The sequence below is a fragment of the Protopterus annectens genome, chromosome 13.part0 (genome assembly GCF_019279795.1).
Source record: "Protopterus annectens isolate FY-2018-M chromosome 13.part0, PAN1.0, whole genome shotgun sequence".
NCBI lineage: Eukaryota > Metazoa > Chordata > Ceratodontiformes > Protopteridae > Protopterus > Protopterus annectens.
The window spans coordinates 394,581,506-394,601,476 of NC_056747.1; the positions used below are offsets into that span (position 1 = coordinate 394,581,506).

The 19,971-nt window shown below is 45.2% G+C and overlaps 1 protein-coding gene across 1 annotated transcript in view; it reads right to left on the bottom strand.

Moving 5' to 3' along the window:
* Window positions 1-19,971, bottom strand: part of TMEM259 (transmembrane protein 259) — a gene marked incomplete in the record, with an annotated part of 432,280 nt that overhangs the window by 69,366 nt on the left and 342,943 nt on the right.

Genomic DNA, 19,971 nt, shown 5'->3' on the forward strand with positions numbered 1-19,971 from the left:
AAAAAGTTGGCAGGTGAATAATTTGGTTAAGAGCCACACTGGATACCACCTTAGGCATAAAGAAAGGATTGGTCCTGAGGGACACCCTGTCCAGATGAAATATAATAAAAGGCTCCACAGCCATGAGGGCCTGTAGTTCTGAAACCCTTCTTGCTGAAGTGATTGTCAGAAGGAAAGCAGTTTTCCAAGATAAAAACTTTTTATCTGCAGTAGCTGCTGGTTCAAAAGGAGGCAATGTGAGCTTTTCCAGCACAAAATTGAGGTCCCATGCAGGAGTTGGTGACCTTCTGGGAGGCCTTAAATTTTTGGCCCCTCAAAGATGCTGTTTTAGCAGAGGATGAGAAAAGATGGGAGGCTCTGTGTTGTAATGAGTCAAGATGCCAGAGGCATGGATTTTTATTTATGAAAAAGATAGGCCCTCGTCAAGCATCTCAGTCAAGTATTGTAAAATCTGAGGAATATTTGGCTTTGCTGTGTCTGTTCCTTTTGCTTGGTTCCAAGCACAGAATCTCTTCCATTTATCAGCACAAGATTTTCTAGTACTAGGCCTTTTGGCTTCCAAAAGGAGATCCATCACAGATTTACTGAGAGGTGTTTGAATAATTACATGATCAGCCACGCTGCCAGGTTCAGAGTTTGGAGCAGATTGTGCAGAATTTGATTGCTCTGCTGAGACAGTAGATGAGGTATTTGAGGCAAGTACCAAGGAGGGAGTTGAGACATATTCCTTAGAATTGGGTACCAGTGCTGGCGAGGCCAGTCCGGGGCAATTAGGATCATTTTTGCTTTTTCCTGTCTGACCTTTAGTAAGACCTTGGGGAGAAGAGGCTGATGAGGAAAGGCGTAGACGGATAGGTTTTTCCAACTGAAGGTTAGGGCATCCACTTTCCATGCTCGTCTGTGATAAGTTCTTGTGCAGAATTTGTCCAGTTGATAATTTTGGGGAGAGGCAAATAGATCTATGACTGGAGTCCCCCATTTCTCTTATGCTGAAGACTTGTGGGTCCAGTTTCCACTCGTGAGGGTCCATAATATTTCTACTTGGATCATCTGCCAGAGTATTTTGTTTTCCTGGCAGGAATTGAGCTTGAAGATGTACTTGGTAAGTCAGGGCTGTGTCCCACAATGCCATGGCTAGTCGTCCCACAATGCCATGGCCAGTCTGCAAAGGGGGTAGGAATGTGTACCCCTTTGCTTGTTTATGTACCACATAACCGTGGTGTTGTCAGTCTTTATCAATAGTTGTCCTGGATGAAGTAAATCTTTGAAGGCTGTCAGGGCATTCTGAACAGCTAACATCTCCTTCTGGTTGATATGCAGATGCATTTGTTTTGGGCTCCATATGCCCTGAATGCATCTCCCCGCCAGGTGGGCTCCCCAAGCATAGTCTGATGCATCTGTAGTTAGGGTTTGGGAGGCAGGGGGTAGAGTGAATGATCGTCCCATGTTCTGGTGACATGTCTTTGCCCACCAAAGAAACTCCTGTTGTAGGCAGGGAATGAGAGGAATCATTGTTTCCAGACTGTGACAATGTTGACTCCATAAACTTTTTAGATACCACTGTAGTTTCCTCATATGCAGTCTTGCATATCGAATTAGTAGAATGCAGGATGCCATGAACCCCAAAGCCTGCAGAATTGGTCTTGCAGATAACTTTTTTCTTGCCATCTGTTTGAAGTAAACAGTCAGTTGCCTTTGTCTGGCATAAGGTAAGCCATCTGGGCAGTTGTATTCAAGCTTGCACCCAGGAATGTAATTTGAGAGGGTACCAGTTGTGATTTCTTTTCGTTTATTGTGTACCCTAGGCATGTTAGAAGCCTTTTTACAAATGTCAGATGTTGAAGAAGAATGTCCTTGTTTTCTGCCTGAATGAGACAGTCATCCAAGTAAGGATAGATTTGTATGCTTCTTTGCCTGCAAAATGCAATTACTGGTGCCAGGCACTTTGGCTTATCTACTGCGCCCAAGATCTTTACAAAGGGCAGTGCAGAGAACTGGTAATGCATAAAACTAGCCTTGAAGCAGAGGTATCTTCTGCACAATTCCCTTATTGGGATATGCAGGTATGCCTCTTAAGTCTAGAGTCACTAACCAAGCGTTCTTGTCTAGCATGGGCAGAAGCTGTTGCAGAGTCAGCAGTTTGAATTTTGGGATGTCCAAGAATGTGTTCAAAATTGATAAATCCAGTATTGGACGCCAGGCGTTGTCTTTTCTGGGTACTAGGAACAGTCTTGAATAAAACCCTTGTCTTTTTTCCTGTTCTGGTTGAATAGCCCCCATATCCATGAGGGACGTAACTTGTTTCAGTGCCTCTGCCCACTGATTTTGTGGCAGATCTGGCCATCCGTTTGGAATTGGCAAGGTATGGAAATGAAATCTGTACCCCTGGGATACTATGTTTAATACCCACTTGTCCTAGGTTAACTGCCAATTTTGAGCATGAAATGCTAATTTTCCCCCTAAGGGGGCTGCCAAAAGGTAAGTGCTTGGTGATGGCAGAGGGAAGTCATTGAGACTGCTTACTGAAGGGTTGTGCTTTTGTTTCCTCCAGATTTGGAGATAGAGGCACCTCATTGCTTTGACCTGTAAGAACCCTGTGATTGATATCTCTAGAGCCTTTAGAGCGCCTGGATTTGCCTTGTGAGGCTCTGTTGGACACAGGAAAGGACCATTTTTTTTGTAGGCCAGTGTCTACAGAATCTGGGTGGCTGCACTTGTAAGAAATCTTATACAGTTTGCATAGATTTAGCTTAGTCTTCCATTTTCTTTAAAACCTCTTCTGCCTTGTTACCAAACACAGTATCATGCTGTAAAGGTGCATCCAACAATTAGCTTTAACATGATCAGGCAGATTTTGCTCCTTGAGCCACGCATGCCTTCTAATCACAGATCCAGTAAATTCGGCCCTGCAAGAGGCCTCCAAGGAATCAAAACCACATTGCAAAGTATGCTTTCCAACCTGTTCTGCTGCATGCAATAATTTCTGTAATTTTTTATTTTCCACAAATTCAGAAATCAACATCATTTTCTGTTTCAATAATCCCATAACATGCTGTTGATATTTAAGCATATGAAACTGACAGTTTAAGGCCCTAACTGCCAAGGTTGCAGACATATAAACCTTCTTTCCCCATCTATCCAGCGCCCTGGAATCTCTATCTGGGGGGGGGGGGGTAGGATTCTTAGCTGTAGAGGCCTTTACACCTTTGGGACCCTGTGAGATTTGAATAAAAATTTGTGGGAGTCAGGAGCCCAGTAATATGTCTGGCTTACTAGGAGCCGGAGGTAGGGATCAGGAGCCATGCTTGATTCTGAAAACACATCAACAATGTCTAATACAGGAGGTATAGCCAAAGGCCTAAGCTGAGGAAGGAGGAAATCCTTAAGCCTCTTTGATTCCCAATGAAAATGTTTAGTATGCAAGGTTTCTCCAAAAGAATAATCATCAGGAGGGGATGCAGATGGGATGGATTCTTCTGCATCCGAATCCTCATAGGGTGGTATAGAAAATTCCTGATCAGAAGAGGAATCATAATCAGTGTCTTGCCTAGGCCTCTTATCAGGAGGGTGTTGGGAACCCCTGATCAAGGTAATTAAGTCTTCAGCCATTTTGATAACCTGTTTTTTAGGCATAGTGGCCTGAGCATGTGGCTCGTGTCGGTTTTTTAGCCTTAGTTGTTTTTTGAAGATGGCGGTTTTATATAGAAATGTTGAGGCCTGAAAACACCCTCAGAAGCCGGTGCCTGCTTAGCGGCTCGGGAGACATCCACGGGTACAATACTCAGAATCTCGCGGCATGCCAGACTCCGCATGGGTCTCGGTAGAGGCCTGCGACTCAAAAGTAGCAGATATCAGGGGCTGCGAAAGCACCTTAATGAGTACCGGCGACTAGCTTAGGAGAAGGTTCGTCGTCGGTTTTGGACCTAACGGTCTGTGTCTGTCCTTTTCTTTGCATTTTTTGTGAACCCCAGTAGTCAGATTGCTATCCAACGACTTTTCAGGATAATTAAATCTGTTTCCAAAATATTTTGAAGCAAAGATATACAGACGCTTAACAGTGCGTTGGTTAAATCTAGCACAAAACCGACAGCAAGGCACGTTATGATCAGGGCCTAGGCAAGGAATACAGTACAAATGAAAATCCTTATGAGGTATTTGCATCCCACAAGTAATGCAATTATTAACTTTTACTGACATCGGTAAGGAGCAAGAAAAAGTTTCCCCAATGGGGTACTTAATTGAAGACTTCGGTTCTGAAACTCGAATGCAAAAATTTCAGGAGTCGGCCGACCAGCACTTGCCAACTGCTTCTGCTTTGGGCACCGTGCGGCAAGAAAGACTGAAGAAAATGGCGTTGGCTGCATGTTTTATACCCCTGACGTCATGGAAGAGGAGACAGCAACTGACGCAGGACCCAAGACTTTGATATTCAGGCCGACTGAGGGCAACTTGCCAGCAGATTACCCAAATGTAATGACTGCAACAGTGAAACACGAATATCATCATCCAATTTGTAATGTTAAAGTATGAACAGAAAACCAAGTAACCACCTCAAGGACAGAACTGGTATCCAGACCTTTGAAAAAAGCACCAGAGCAGGCAAAGTATTGTTGTGTATACTTACCATAAATGTAGATGTTAGAGTGTATTCACTGTTGCAGTCATCACATTTGGGTCATCTGCCTGCAGGTATCCCTCAGCCGGCCTGAATACCAGAGTCTTCGGATATCTGCGTCGGATGCTATCGCTTCTAGCATGACGTCAGATCATCAGGGGTATAAAACATGCAGTAGAAGCCATTACATCAGTTTTTCTTGCCCCAGATGTCAAGTGCCCCCACAATAGGAAGCAGTTACATGGTATGGAACACCCCCCAGCAAAAAGCAAATACACATGATGTAATATATGCCAAACAAGGACGAAAGGTAAAGGTCAAGAGAAGTCAGGGGGCTGGAGATGGGGTAAACCAGGACTGCAACAGTGAATACACTCTACCATCTACATTTATGGTAAGTGTACACAACTGTACTATGTTCGTGTTTCACTGTTGCAGTCATCACATTTGGGTTGATTCCCAAAACTAATGAAGAATGGAGGTAGTTAAACAGCATTAGGGCTAGCAATAAGGCCCTGTAAGACTGCTGTGGCAAATCCAGTTCTGGATTTAGAAAAGATAGGCAGGTGGCAATGCTTGGTGAAAGTATGTACAGAGCTCCAGGTTGCAGCTTCCAGGATGTCCCTGGCAGGGACTCTGAGAAATGCTGTAGAAGTAGATGCAGCCATGGTGGAATGTGTTCTTATCCCCCTGTGGGGTTGGTTTTCCATGGTGTTTGTAGCAGAAATGGATGCAATGTGCTATCCATTTGGAAATGGTTTGCTTTGAAATGGCATTCCCCTCTGCAGCAAAGCTAACTAGCAGCTGGTAAGATTTATTGAGAGGTTTAGTCCTGTCCAAATACAATCTAAGCTGTGTATGTCCAGAGAATGCAATATCCTTTCCTCTTTATTCTGAGGATTAGGGAAAAAAGTAGGCAAATGAATGGACTGGTTTACAGCCACACTAGACACCACCTTGGGCATAAGGGATGGATTAGTCCAGAGGGAAACCCTGTCCGCATGGAAGATAATGAAGGGTTCCACTGCCATGAAGTCCTGCAGTTCAGACACTCCTCTTGCTGAACTGATGGCTAGAAGTAAAGCTGTTTTCCAAGAAAGGAATTTCAACTCTGCTTTAGCAGCTGGTTCAAAAGGGGGAAGTGTGAGTTTTTCCAATACAAAGTTAAGGTCCCAGTGGCTGGAGTGGGAGCCCTCCTAGGGGGTCTTAAATTTTTGGCCCCTTTAAGTTTTAGCAGGGGGCCAAGAGAAGAGGGGTGGGCTCAGTATTATAATGTGCTGATATAGCAGAGGCATGAATCTTAATTGGAGAAAGATAGGCCCTTGTGGAGCATTTTCTGTTAAATAGTCTATAATATGAGGTAAGCTGGGCACAGTTGTTCCCATCCCCTGAGCCTGGCTCCAGGAACAGTATCTTTTCCACTTCTCTGAACAGGATTTCTTAGTACTAGGCCTCCTTGCCGCAAAAATGACATCCAGCACCTGCTTACGGAGGGTTGCTGGAGGTGAGCTCAGGGAATTAGCCAGGCTGCAAGGTTGAGGGTTTGAAGCAGAGGGTGCAGAATCTAGCCCGCCTGCTGGGACAGCAGGGAAGTGGTCTGAGGCAAGTTCTTTAGGACTGGGAACCAGTACTGGCAGGGCCAGTCTGGGGCAATCATCATTTTTGGCTTCTCCTGTCTGACCTTTAGGAGTACCTTGGGGAGGAGAGGCAGTGGGGGAAAGGCATATACTGATAGGGCGTCCACTTTCCATGCTTGTCTGTGATAAGTCCTTGTGCAGAATCTTTTTATTTGGTAGTTGTGAGGGGAGGCAAATAGATCTATGTCCGGGCATCCCCATTTCCTTGTTATGCTAAAGACTTGTGGATCCAGCTGCCACTCATGGGGATCCATGAGGTTTCTGCTTAGTTTGTCTGCCAGAGTATTTTTCCTTCCTGGCAGGAACTGTGCCTGCAGATGTACTTGATAAGTTAATGCTGTGCCCCACAAAGTCATGGCTAGTCTGCAAAGGGGGTAAGAATGTGCGCCCCCCCCCCCTGCTCGTTTATATACCACATGACCGTGGTGTTGTCTATCAGTAGTTGTCCCGGATGAATAGGTCCATGAAGGCTGTCGGGGCATTCTGAACAGCTAGCATCTCTTTTTGATTGATATGTAGATGCATTTGGGTTGAGGACCATGTCCCCTGAATGCATCTTCCTGCCATGTGGGCCCCCCAGGCATAATCTGATGCATCAGTTGTTAGTGTCTGCCTAGCTGGGGGCAATGTGAATGGCTGTCCCTTGTTTTGGTGACAAGCCTTTGCCCACCATCGAAACTCCTGTTGTAGGCAGGGAATGAGAGTAACCATTGTTTTCCAGGCTGTGGCAATGTTGAGTCCAAACACTTTTTAGGTACCACTGAAGTTTCCTCATATGCAGTCTTGCATATGGAATTAGGATGCCATGAAGCCCAAAGCCTGCAGAATTTGTCTTGCAGATAAAGTACAGTTTTGTACCTACCATAAATGTAGATGTTCGAGGATCCACATTGCTGCAGTCCTAACTATTGGGTAGTCCGCTGTCCCAGTCGGCCCGAATACCAAAGTATATGGCTGACGTCGGTCAAGGCGCATTAGACTGACGTCAGTACGTCAGGGTACTAATGCGCATGACCGACGCCATATCCTCAGTCTTTTCTTGCCCCAGATGTCAGAAGACCCTAAAAAGACAAGGCCAAAACCAAAAACTCCAAACATTCCTGCACCAAAAATATGTACAATATATACAAAATTACCAGAGTATAACCTCACCTACACAACCACCCCTAAACACAGAGGGACGGAGGAGGAGTAATTGGACTGCAGCAATGTGGATCCTCGAACATCTACATTTATGGTAGGTACAAAACTGTACTATGTTCTTCATTCCACATTGCTGCAGTCCTAACTATTGGGTAGAATCCCAAAGCAGAGGTAAGGGAGGCTGGCAAATCATAAGGAAGCAGGAGCAGACAACATGCCTTGCAAAATAGCTGTGGCAAAACCAGCCCTAGATTTAGAGTAGAGAGGAAGGTGATAATGCTTAGAGAAAGTATGCACAGAACTCCAAGTAGCTGCCTCCAAAATATCCTTAGTTGCCACCCCCCTTAGAAATGCTGTTGAAGTGGCAGTAGCCCTAGTGGAATGAGGCCTAATCCCAGCTGGAATCTCCTTGCCATGATGGGAATAACAAAATGCAACGCAAAACCCAATCCACTTAGAAATAGTTTGTTTTGACACAGGCTTGCCCTGAGAACTCAAAGCAAAAGAAACAAACTGCTGAGACTGCCTAAAATCCTTAGTCCTGCTTAAATAATAACGCAATTGCCTGTGTACATCTAAAGTGTGCAAAATCTTTTCCCCTTTATTTTGGGGATCTGCATAAAAAGTAGGCAAATGAATAGTTTGGTTTAAAGCCACACTAGAAACCACCTTAGGCATAAAGGAAGGATTAGTACATAATGATACCCTATCCTTATGAAAAATCAAAAAAGGCTCTACCGCCATAAGGGCCTGCAATTCAGAAACCCTTCTTGCAGAAGTAATGGCCAACAAAAAAGCAGTCTTCCATGACAAGCATTTCAATTCAGCAGTAGCCGGCTCAAAAGGTTGTAGAGTAAGTTTCTCCAACACAAAATTGAGATCCCAAGCAGGAGTAGGAGCTCTACGTGGGGTCTTATATTCTTTGCCCCTCTAAGAAATTGCTTGAACAAAGGATGCGAAAACAATGGTGGGTCACAATCATAGTGAGCTGAAATTGCTGCAGCATGAATCTTAATGGAAGAGAAAGACAAACCTTTGTCCAATAACTCAGTAAGATATTGAAGAGCCACACTCAAATTAGGCTCAGAAATCTCCAAATTGTTTGCTGCACTCCAAAATAAAAATCTCTTCCATTTTTCTGCATACACTTTCCTTGTACTAGGTCTTCTGGCTTCCATAATCACATTTAAAACTTGTTGAGGAAGTTGAGACCTGCTGTGTTTCAAAACAGAATATGCCAGGCTGTTAAATGAAGAGAGTGAAGCTTGACATTGAGCAGGTGACCGTCCCTCTGAGACAACAGGTGTGGAATCAAAGGTAAAGGCCGTGGAGGCTTCCTTACCAGACTCCTCAGTAATGGGTACCAGTGTTGCCGAGGCCAATCTGGAGCTATTAAAATCATCCTTGGCTTGTCTTGTCTGACCTTTAGGAGCACCTTTGGGAGAAGAGGCAGAGGTGGAAAGGCATACACATGAAGATTTTTCCAACTGAAAGAAAGAGCATCCACTTTCCAAGCTGTGTGATGAAACCTCTTTGTGCAAAACTTTGGCAGCTGGTGGTTTAGTGGAGAAGCGAACAGATCTATGTCTGGAGTTCCCCATGACACTGTCAATTTTGAAATACATGAAGATCCAGTTTCCACTCGTGGGGATCCATGATTTGTCTGCTTAACACATCTGCTAAGGAGTTCTGTGCTCGGCAGAAACCTTGCCTGAAGAGTTAGTTGCAAGCTGAGCAGTCTCCCATAAAATCATTGCTTGCCTGCACAACGGGTAAGAATGTGTTCCCCTTGTTTGTTGATGTACCACATGACAGTTGTGTTGTCTGTTAGAATCAACACCTGCCCTGGAAGAAGTAACTCCTTGAAAGCCATTAATGCAAACTGGACTGCTAACATCTCTTTCATGTTGATATGTAGATGCTGTAGTCTGGCAGGCCACTTGTCTTGTATCCACTTTCCATTTAGATGAGCTCCCAAGCAATGTCTGAGGCATCTGTTGTTAGAATCTGACTCGCCTCTGGCCGGGTCACAGAGAGTCCCTTGTTTAGGTGACATTCCTGAGCCCACCACAAAAATTCCTTTTGAATGCAAGGTATTATTTGAATGACAGTGTCCAAATCCTGGCAGTGCTGTGTCCATACATTTTGAGATACCATTGCAGCTTCCTCATATGCAGTTTGGCATTGGGAAGCACCAGAATACAAGATGCCATGAACCCTAAGGCTTGAAGGACTGTCCTTGCAGTCAGCCCGGACTGAAGAGATAGTTGAAGGAAGTAACTGGAAAGATTCTTTTGTTTGTCCGGGGTTAAAAAGGCCATCTGGGCTGCTGTATTCAGTCTCACACCCAGAAAGCACATGTCTTGAGAGGGTACTAGACTGGACTTTATTTCGTTCACAGAATACCCTAGGCATCTTAGCACTGCTATCACAAATTCCAAATGCTGTAAAGGTCTTCCTTTTCTTGAGCCAGAATCAGGCAGTCGTCCAAGTAAGGATAGATCTGAATTCCTTTTAGCCTGAAGTAAGCTATCACTGGAGCCAGAACCTTTGTGAATACTCTGGGCAGTAGATAAGCCAAAGGGCAATGCAGAGAACTGATAATGAGAATTTCCAGCTCGAAAATGCAGATACTTCCTGCAACTTAGTCTGATAGGCACATGAAGGTAAGCTTCCTTGAGATCTAAAGTTACCATCCAGTGATCTTTGCCCAGCAGAGGTAAAAGCTGTTGTAACGTCAACATTTTGAACTTGGGAATGTCCAGATAAGTGTTGAGGGTAGATAAACCCAAAATTGGTCTCCACGTGTTCCCCTTCTTCGGTACTAGGAACAGGCGAGAATAAAATCCTAGGCCCCTTTCTGGCACAGGAACTGGCTGAATGGCCCCTATTTGGAGCAACAGAGAAATTTGCTTGTGAGCCTCTTTGCTTTGCAGAGGAGGAATGTCTGGCATGCCTTTGAAAGGAGGCAAGGTATGGAAGTAAAACCTGTAACCATGATGAATGATATCCAAAACCCATCTGTCTTGGGTAATTAAATCCCAATTTTCTTTGAAAAGAGCCAGCCTTCCTCCCAAAGGTGCTGCCAGGCGAGAATGTACTGGCAGCTGAAAAGGTAGGTCATTGGGTCTGTTTACGAAAGGACTGACCCCTGCCCTCACCAGAAGACTGAGCAGGTGAACTCCTGTTCTAGGCCTAAAGAACCTTGAGCCCTGCCCCTACCACGTCTAGACCTACCCCTAGACTGGGAATCATAAGCAGGATATGTCCATCCCTTAGTAGGCCAATTTCTACTAAACTTCGGAGGCTGAACCTGCAAAAAATCCTTAACAGTTTGCATAGACTTAGCCTTGTCCTCCATTTTCTTTAAAACTGCTTCCACAGGCGAACCAAACAACACATCCGACTGTAAAGGAGCATCCAAAATCCTTGTTTTAACATGCTCAGCTAAATTCTGATCCCTCAACCAGGCGTGCCTACGAAGAACAGAACCAGTGGCAGCCACCCTCGAGGAGGCCTGCACAGCATCAAAACCACACTGCAAGGAATGCTTACCCACCTGTTCAGACACATGAACTAAATCCTGCAACTCTTTACACTCAATACCTTCTGCCAGAGCATCCACCTTAGACTTCAATTGTGAAAGGAGATAATTCTGATATTTTAACATGTGAAACTGACAATTCAACGCCCTCATGGCTAAAGTGGAAGAAGTATACACTTTCTTTCCCCATCTATCCAAAGCCCTTGCCTCTTTATCAGGAGGAACAGGATTTTTAACAACAGAAGCCTTCACACCTTTAGGCCCCTGAGAGACAGTTTCGGGTCTGCCCTAGGACTCTTAAAAGATACTTATGAGCTTCAGGCACCCTATAGTACCTATCCGGTTTAACTGGGGCAGGAGGCAAAGAATCAGGATTCAGGGAAGCCTCTGCAAAAACATCTTCCACCACATTCAGAACAGGAGGTATAGCTAAAGGCCTATGCTGGGGTAAAACAAGAATTCCCTAAGCCTCTTCCTGGAATCAGAGAAATCTTGACCTTCCCATTTAAAATGCTCCCTCATGGAATGCAGAGTCTCTGAAAATGAAAAATCCTCAGGAGGAGAAGCTGAAGGAGTAGAATCATCCACATCAGAATCAGAATAAGGAGGATACTCCTGCAAGTCTTCAGCCGAAGACTCAGAAGCCTCTGAACATTGCTCAAAACTCTCAAACTCAGGTTCCACCCTAGGCCTCTTATCAGGAGGGGGCATAGAACCTCTAATCATAGTAATCAAATCCTCTGCCATTTTAAGCATATGTTTCTTAGGCAAAGACCCTGAAGCACTAGGAGAAACCCCCACTGAAGCTAAACTAGGCCTGCCTCTCAAAGAAGCCTTGGAAACAGAAGGGGAGGCTCTAACCACCTTAGGAAGAGAGGGAAGAACAGCCACCTGAGAAGCCCCTTCAGCCTGGCCTACCTCCTGAGAGGACACATCCTGTAACAGTAAAGTCTCTCCCTGAGACTCCAAAGAAACTCCTGGCAGAACCTCCGGCTCCACTGAGCCTTCTATAGAACCGACGTCCGGGACTGTCGGTTCTTCCACTCTAGGCTTTGCTGCTTTGTCCTTGCGCTTTTTGGCCGAAGCGGGCGTCGGAGCATCCGACGGCATTTTATAATTACAACGCTTCCCAAAAACTAACCTGGCACAGTCTAACCTTGTCTTAATAGTGCGTTTGTTAAATCTAGCACAAGAGCGGCATCCAACAACGTCGTGCTCAGGCCCTAAGCAAGGTATACACAAAGTATGGTAATCCCTATGAGGTATCCATTTCCCACAAGAAATACAGTTATTCACTTTTTCTGACATCCGGTTAAATACTGAGGCAAGAAAAAACCAAAATATTCCCCTACGGGGTACTTAGCCAACTTTGACTCGGTCTGAAACTCTGCCTTCAGAAACTTTCAGAACGCCAACCTGCACTCGCAAAACTGCTTCTGCATCGGACCATGCGGCAAAAAAGACTGAGGCTATGGCGTCGGTCATGCGCATTAGTACCCTGACGTACTGACGTCAGTCTAATGCGCCTTGACCGACGTCAGCCATATACTTTGGTATTCGGGCCGACTGGGACAGCGGACTACCCAATAGTTAGGACTGCAGCAATGTGGAATGAAGAACATCTGGGCCCTTGTTGCCAACATTTTGAAATAGGTTGTCAGTTGCCTTTGTCTGTCTGGCATGAGATAAGCCATCTGGGCAGTTGTATTTAAGCTTGCACCCAGGAATATTATCTCTTGAGAGGGTAACTAGTTTTGATTTCTTTTCATTGACTGCGTACCCTAGGCATGTTAGAAGTCTTTTCCAAATGCCAGATGCTGTAGAAGAATGTCCTTGTTCTCTGCTTGAATTAGACAGTCGTCCAAGTAAGGATATATTTGTATTCCTCTGTCTGCAGAATGCAATTACTGGTGCCAGGCAAAGACCCTGGGTGCAGTAGATAAGCCAAAGGGCAGTGCAGAGATTTGGTAAGTGCATTGAGCCAGCCTTGAATCTGAGGTTTCTTCTGTATAATTGTCTGACTGGGACATGCAGGTATGCCTCTTTTAGGTCTAGAGTCACCAGCCAAGTGTTCGGGCAGAAGCTGTTGCAAAGTCATCATCTTGAATTTTGGTATATCCAGGAATGTGTTCAGAATAGATAGGTCCAGTATTGGTCTCCGGGTCTTGTCCTTTCTGGGTACCAGAAACAGTCTCGAGTAAAATCCTTGTCCCTGCTCTTGCTCTGGTACTTATTGAATGGCCCCCATGTCCAGGAGGGATGAGACTTGTTTTTGTGCCTCTGCCCATTGATTTTTTGGCAGATCTGACCAACCGTTTGCCTTTGGCAGGGCATGGAAATGGAACTTGTACCCTTGTGATACGATATTTAGAACCCACTTGTCCTGGGCTATAATGTGCCAATTTTGAGAAAAAAGCGCTAATTTTGCCCCTAAGGGTGCTGCCAGGAGATAAGTGCTTGGTGCAAGCAGGGGGCAGTCATTGGGACTGTTTCCTGTATGGTTGTGATTTGTCTTCTCCAACTTTGGAGGTAAAAGCACCCCATTGCTTTGACCTGTAGGAACCTTGCGCCTGGGATCTGCCTCTAGGGCGTCTGGATCTGCCCCTTTGAGGTCTGACACAGGAAAGGACCAATTCTTTATAGGCCAGTGTCTACTAAACCTAGGTGGCTGTACTTGTAAAAAATCTGACAGTTTGCATAGATTTAGCTTTGTCCTCCATTTTCTTTAACACCTCCTCTTGCCTTAACACCAAACAAAGTATCATGCTGTAAAGGTGCATCTAATAATTTAACTGACATAAGGCAGATTTTGTTCCTTTAACCAAGCATGCCTCCTAATTACAGAACCCATAACTGCAGCCTTGCAGGAGGCCTCCAAAGAATCAAAAAACACTGCAAAGTATGTTTCCAACTTGTTCAGCTGCATGCAATAAATCCTGCATTTCCTTGTTTTCTGCACATTTTCAGTTTAAGCAATGCCATGACATGTTGCTGATATTTGAGCATATGAAACAGTTTAAGGCCCTTATAGCCAAGGTAGCAGATGTGCAAACCTTTTTTCCCCATCCATCCAGTGCCCTAGAATCTCTGTCAGAGGGGGTAGGTTTTTTTTGCAGTGGAAGCCTCAACTCCTTTGGGACCCTGTGAAATAGTTTCTGGGTCTGCAGCAGGGGTTTTAAAAAAAATTTATGAGGGTCAGGAACCCTGTAATATCGGTCAGGCTTAACAGGAGCTGGAGGGTAAGGAGTCGGGGATAAGACTAGACTCCGAAAACACATCTACAATATCTAACACAGGTGGAATGGCTAGTGGCCTGTGTTGAGGTAGTAAAAGGAAATCCCTGAGCCTCTTTCTAGATTCTGAAAAATCTTGGCTCTCCCAGTGGAAATGTTCCCTCATGGTATGCAAGGTTTCCCCAAATGAATAGTCCTCTGGAGGAAAAGCTGAAGGTATAGATTCTTCAGCATCAGAATCCTCATAGGGGGGAAGAGAATATTCCTGATCAGAAGAAATAGAAACCTGATCTGAAGATTCAGTCTCTTGCCTAGGCCTCTTATCTGGAGGGGGATGGGAACCCCTGATCAAGGTAATTAAGTCTTCGGCCATTTTGAGCATCTGTTTTTTGGGCACAGAGGCCTGCCCACGTGGCTCTCGAGTTTCTTTGCTTTAGAAGGTGCTTTAGTCTTTGCCTTTGAAGCTAAAGATGGTTTAATGTAAAGATGCTTTGGTCTGAATACACCCTCAGAAGCCGGTGCCTGCTCAGCGGCTCTGGACCCATCTGAATGAATAGTATCAGGGGCTCCAATACCTTTGGTTTCCAGTGGCATGGCAGACTCCACGTGGGAGTCGGTAACGGCCTGCAACTGTAAAGTAGCGGGCGTCAGGGGCTGTGAAAGCGCATCACTGAAAACAGGCGACTGACTTAGGAGAAGCTTAGTCATTGGTTTTGGGCCCTGGTTGTCTCTCTCTCTCATTTTCTTTGCGTTTTTTGGTGAACTCCGGTAGTCGGATGGCTATCAGACGACATTTCTGGATAATTAAACCGGCGCCCAAAATAGTTTTAAAGCAAAATCATACAGACGCTTAATAGTGCGTTGGTTAAAGATCAGGGCCTAGGCAAGGAATACAGTAAGAATGAAGTCCTTATGAGGTATTTCCTTTCCACAAGAAATACAATTAACTTTTTCTGACATCGGCCTGGAGCAAGAAAAAAAGTTTCCCCAATGGGGTTACTTAGCTTTATTGAAGACTTCGGATCTGAAACTCGAACATGAAAATCTCAGGAGTCTGCCAACCAGCACTTACGAACTGCTTCTGCTTTGGGCACCGCGCGGCAAGAAAGACTAAAAATGGCGTCTGCCGCATCTTTTATACCCCTGACGTCAGGGAAGGGGCGACAGCAGCCGGAGGACCCAGGACTTTGGAATTCAGGCCGACTGAGGGCAACCTGCCAGCAAGATTACCCAAATGTAATGACTGCAACAGTGAAACACGAAGATCAGTATCTTTTCCACTTTTCTGAACAGGATTTCTTAGTACTAGGCCTCCTTGCCTCAAAAATGACATCCAGCACCTGCTTACTGAGGGGTTGCTGGAGGTGAACTCAGGGAATTAGCCAGGCTGCAAGGTTCAGGGTTTGAAGCAGAGGGTGCAGAATTTAGCCCGCCTGCTGGGACAGCAGGGAAGGGGTCTGAGGCAGGTGCCAAGGATGTAGCACTGTCATACTGCGAAAAAGGGGGTACCAGTGCTGGCGTGGCCAGTCTGGTGCAATAAGTATTGTCCTGTTTGATCTTTAGTAGCACCTTCGAGAGGAGAGGCAGAGGGAGAAAGGCTTAAACCGAGAGGCTTTCCCAGGGAAATGACAGGGCATCCACTTTCCAAGCATGACTGTGGGGAGTTCTGGTGCAGAATTTGTTCAATTGGTAGTTCTGAGGGGAGGCAAACAGGCCTAGCTCTGGTGTCCCCCATTTGTTCAAGAGCTTGAATATTTTGGGTTGCAGTTTCCATTCGTGTGGGTCCACGAGATTTCTGCTCAAGTCTGCCAGTGAATTTAGTTTGCTTGGCAGGAATTAAGCTTGTAGATTCACTTGGTAGCTCAAGGCCATGTTCCACAGAGCCATGGCTAGTCTGCAGAGAGGGTAGGGATGGGTTACCCCCTGCTTGTTTATGTACCACATAACTGTGGTATTGTCTGTCTTTACCAATAGTTGTCCTGGAAGAATAAGGTCTTTGAAGGCTGTCGGAGCATTCTGTACAGCTAATATTTCTTTTTGATCGATATGCAGGTGCATCTGTTATGGGTTCCATTTGCCCTGAATGCACTGCCCTGCCATGTGAGCCCCCCATGCATAGTCTGATGATTCTGTTAGGGTTTGGGCAGCAGGGGGTAGAGTGAAAGGGAGTCCCTTGTTGTGGTAGCAGGCCTCTGCCCACCAAAGAACTCTGCCCTCAGACAAGGGATGATAGGAATCATTGTTTCTAGGTCCTGAGAATGTTGACACCATAGACTTTTTAGATACCATCGAAGTTTCCTCATATGCAGTCTTGCATATGGAATTAAAATGCAAGTGGCCATGAACCCCAGGGCTTGCAGGATTTTCCTTGCAGATAGCTGGGTTTTTGTGGCCAGCAGGTTGTCAAATGAACTTGTTTCTCTGGAGTGAGGAATGCCATCTGGTAAGTTGTGTTCAAGCTTGCTCCCAGGAAAATAATCTGTTGGCAGGGTAATAGGTGTGATTTATTCTCGTTGATGGTGAACCCCAGTGAAGTTAGAGGTCTCTCTACAAATGCCAGGGTGCTGTAATAGCAAGTCCTGACTCCAATGCCAGGGTGCTGTAATAGCAAGTCCTGACTCTCTGCCTGAATCAGGCAATCGTCAAAGTATGGGGTAAATCTGAATATTTCTCTGCCTGCAAAATGCAATGGCTGGAGCTAGGCACTTTGGCTAGCTCATCTACTGCACCCATGGTATTCACACAGGGAAGTGCAGAGAACTGGAGCCCTGCCCTGAAGCATAGGAATTTTCTGCAGGATTCCCTTAATGGGATGTGCAGGTAAGCTTCTAAGTCTAGAGTTGCCAGCCAGACATCCTTGGCTAGCATAGGAAGAAGCTGCTGAAAAATTAGCATTTTGAATTTTGGAACCACCAGGAAAAGTGTTGAGAATGGTCCAGGGATAGGACACCATGAGTTTTCTTTTCTGGGAACCAGGAACAGTCTTGAATTAAAACCTTGAATAAAAACCTTGCCCCCCTTTGTTCTGCTGGGACAGGTTGAATAGCCCTGATACTGTGGAAAAAGCATTTGTTTTGGGCCTCTGCCCACTGGTTTGTGGGGAGGTCTGGCCATCCACTTGGGGTTGGGAGTGAGTGGACCTGGAATCTGTATCCTAGGAAAACTGTTTAAAAACCCATTTGTCTTGGGTAATGAGTTCCCATTTTTTTGCATGCAGGGCGAGCTTTCCTCCTAAGGGAGCAAGTAGGTGAGCAATGCTTGGTAGAGTTAAGGAGAAGTCATTGTGCCATTTTTCCATAGGGGGTAGCTTACTACTCCCTGCTTTGGAAGTGGGGGCCCACCACTGCTTAGATCTGTGCATAGCCTGAGACTGAAGTATTGGTGGTCTGCTGCTCCTGGGTTTGGACTGAGAATGCCTGGAAAGGATTGGAAAGGACCAGTTCTTAGAAGGCCAATGCCTACTGAATCTAGGTGGCTGTACTTGTAAGAAATCTTTAACAGTTTGCATAGATTTAGCTTTTTCCTCCATACTTTTGACAACTTCTGCTTTGTTACCAAAAAGGTGCTCTTGGTGTTAAGGGTGCATCCAGTAATTTAGCTTTAACATGATCTGGCAAGTTTTGTTCCTTAAGCCAAGCATACCTTCTAAGTACAGACCCAGTGACAGCGGCCCTGGGAGATGCTTCTAAAGCATCAAAACCACATTGCAAAGTATGTTTACCTACTTGATCGGCAGAATGCATTAACTCTTGCAAATCTTTGTGGTCAGGAATCAACATCATTTTTTGTTTTATTAATCCCATAATATGCTGCTGATACTTTAACATATGAAACTGGCAATTTAAAGCCCTAATGGCCAAAGCAGCAGAAGTATCTACCTTCTTACCCAATCTGTCTAAAGCTCTAGAATCCCTATCATAAGCGGTAGGACTTGACTGTAGTAGCCTTAATGCCTTTTGATCCTTGGGAAATGGTCTCTGGATCCGCAGTAAGATTCTTGAAAAGGAACTTGAGACAGTCAGGTACTCTAGTACCTGCCAGGTTTTCTGGGAGCTGGAGGCAAAGTGTCTGGGGTAAGGCTGGATTCCAGGAAAACATCTACAATCTCCAGAATAGGAGGGATAGCTAGAGGCCTGTGTTGAGGCAGGTTTAAAAATTCCCCAAGTCTCTTTTTGGACTGAACAGTCCTGGCTTTCCCAGTGGAAATGCTTCCTTAGGGTATGCAAGGTTTCACAAAAGAAAAAGCTTCTGGAGGAGAAGCAGAGGGAATGGAATCCTCTGCATCAGAATCCTAAGTAGAGGAGGGTAAATGCTGCTAGTCAGAAGGAACAGAGATATCAGACTCCTGATCAGAAGAATGAGAAGGAAAATCAGTTCTAGGTCTCTTAGAGGGGGAAGGCTGGCTTCCCCTATTTAAGGTAATAAGGTCTTCAGCCATTCTAATAGTTTGTTTTTGAGGCATATGGGCCTGAGAATACACTTTGGTCGCCTGTTTTCTAGGCTTAGTGTGAGCTTTAAGCCTGAGGAATTCGGTATTCTCAGCTTGAAACAAAGTAGTCAGTTTGATATGAAAATTGGTAGGCCTGAATACACCCTCAGAAGCCGGTACCTGAACAGCAGCTCAAGACCTATCCAAGGTAGAGACATCCGCAGGCTCCATAGTCGAAGAAACATCTCGCGGCACACCAGACTCCGAATGGGTCTCAGTAGAAGCCTGCAAATCTGTAGTAGCAGGTATCGGGGCAGAGAAAGCGCCTCACTGAGTACAGACTATCTGGAGACTAGCTTATCGGAAGCGTCGACAGTTTTGGACCCAAGCGGTCTTTCTTTAGCCTTACGTTTTTTATGGAAGATCGGTAGTTGGATGGCATAACAAAGCCATTTCGGAGTACACAGAACGAGTAGGAAAATAATTAGCTGCAAAAGTAGCCCAACGACAGACAGTTCGGACGTTGAATAAGGCACAAAACCAACAACTGACATCGTGGTCTGGGCCTAAGCAGGGGATGCAGTAAGAATGAGTATGGAGATTGAGAACTAAAGTATTTAGCTACAAAAATAGCCAGACGACAAATAGATCGGGCATGGTACAAAACAGACAGCGAGGGACGTGGTCTGGGCCTAAACAGGTGACGCAGTAAGAATGAAAATCTCCAAGAGGTATTTGCTTTCCACAGGCAAGACTATTGTTAATTTTTTCTGACATCGGTTAGAGCAAGAAAAAAAGATCCACAACGGGGTACTTATCTTTTTGAAGACTTCAGGTCTGAAACTCAAACGAAAATTTCAGGAGTCTGCCGACCGGCACTTGCGAACTGCTTCTGCTTCGGGCACCGCATGGCAAGAAAAACTGATGTAATGGTGTCGGCTGCATGTTTTATACCCCTGACTACCTGATGTCATGGAAGAAGCTACAGCATCCGATGCTTAGATCTGTGCATAGCCTGAGACTGAAGTATTGGTGGTCTGCTGCTCCTGGGTTTCAAGGCTGGCTGAGGGCTACCTGCAGGCAGATAACCCAAATGTGATGACTGCAACAGTGAAACCCGAACATTTGCCCAAATAGAATGTGCCTTTATAGCCGAGGAAAGACATTACCCATGAAAATAATAAAAAAAAAAAAAAAGAAATTGAGTTAGAGATCCAAAAGGAGATGGTTTGCTTTGAAACAGCAAACCCAAAGTCCTGGGATGAAAGGAAACAAAAAGCTGCTTAGATTGGCAAATAAAGTATTGCTGTGTAAAATCTTACCATAACTTTAGATGTCCATCTCTTCCATATGCTGCTGTATTCATAACA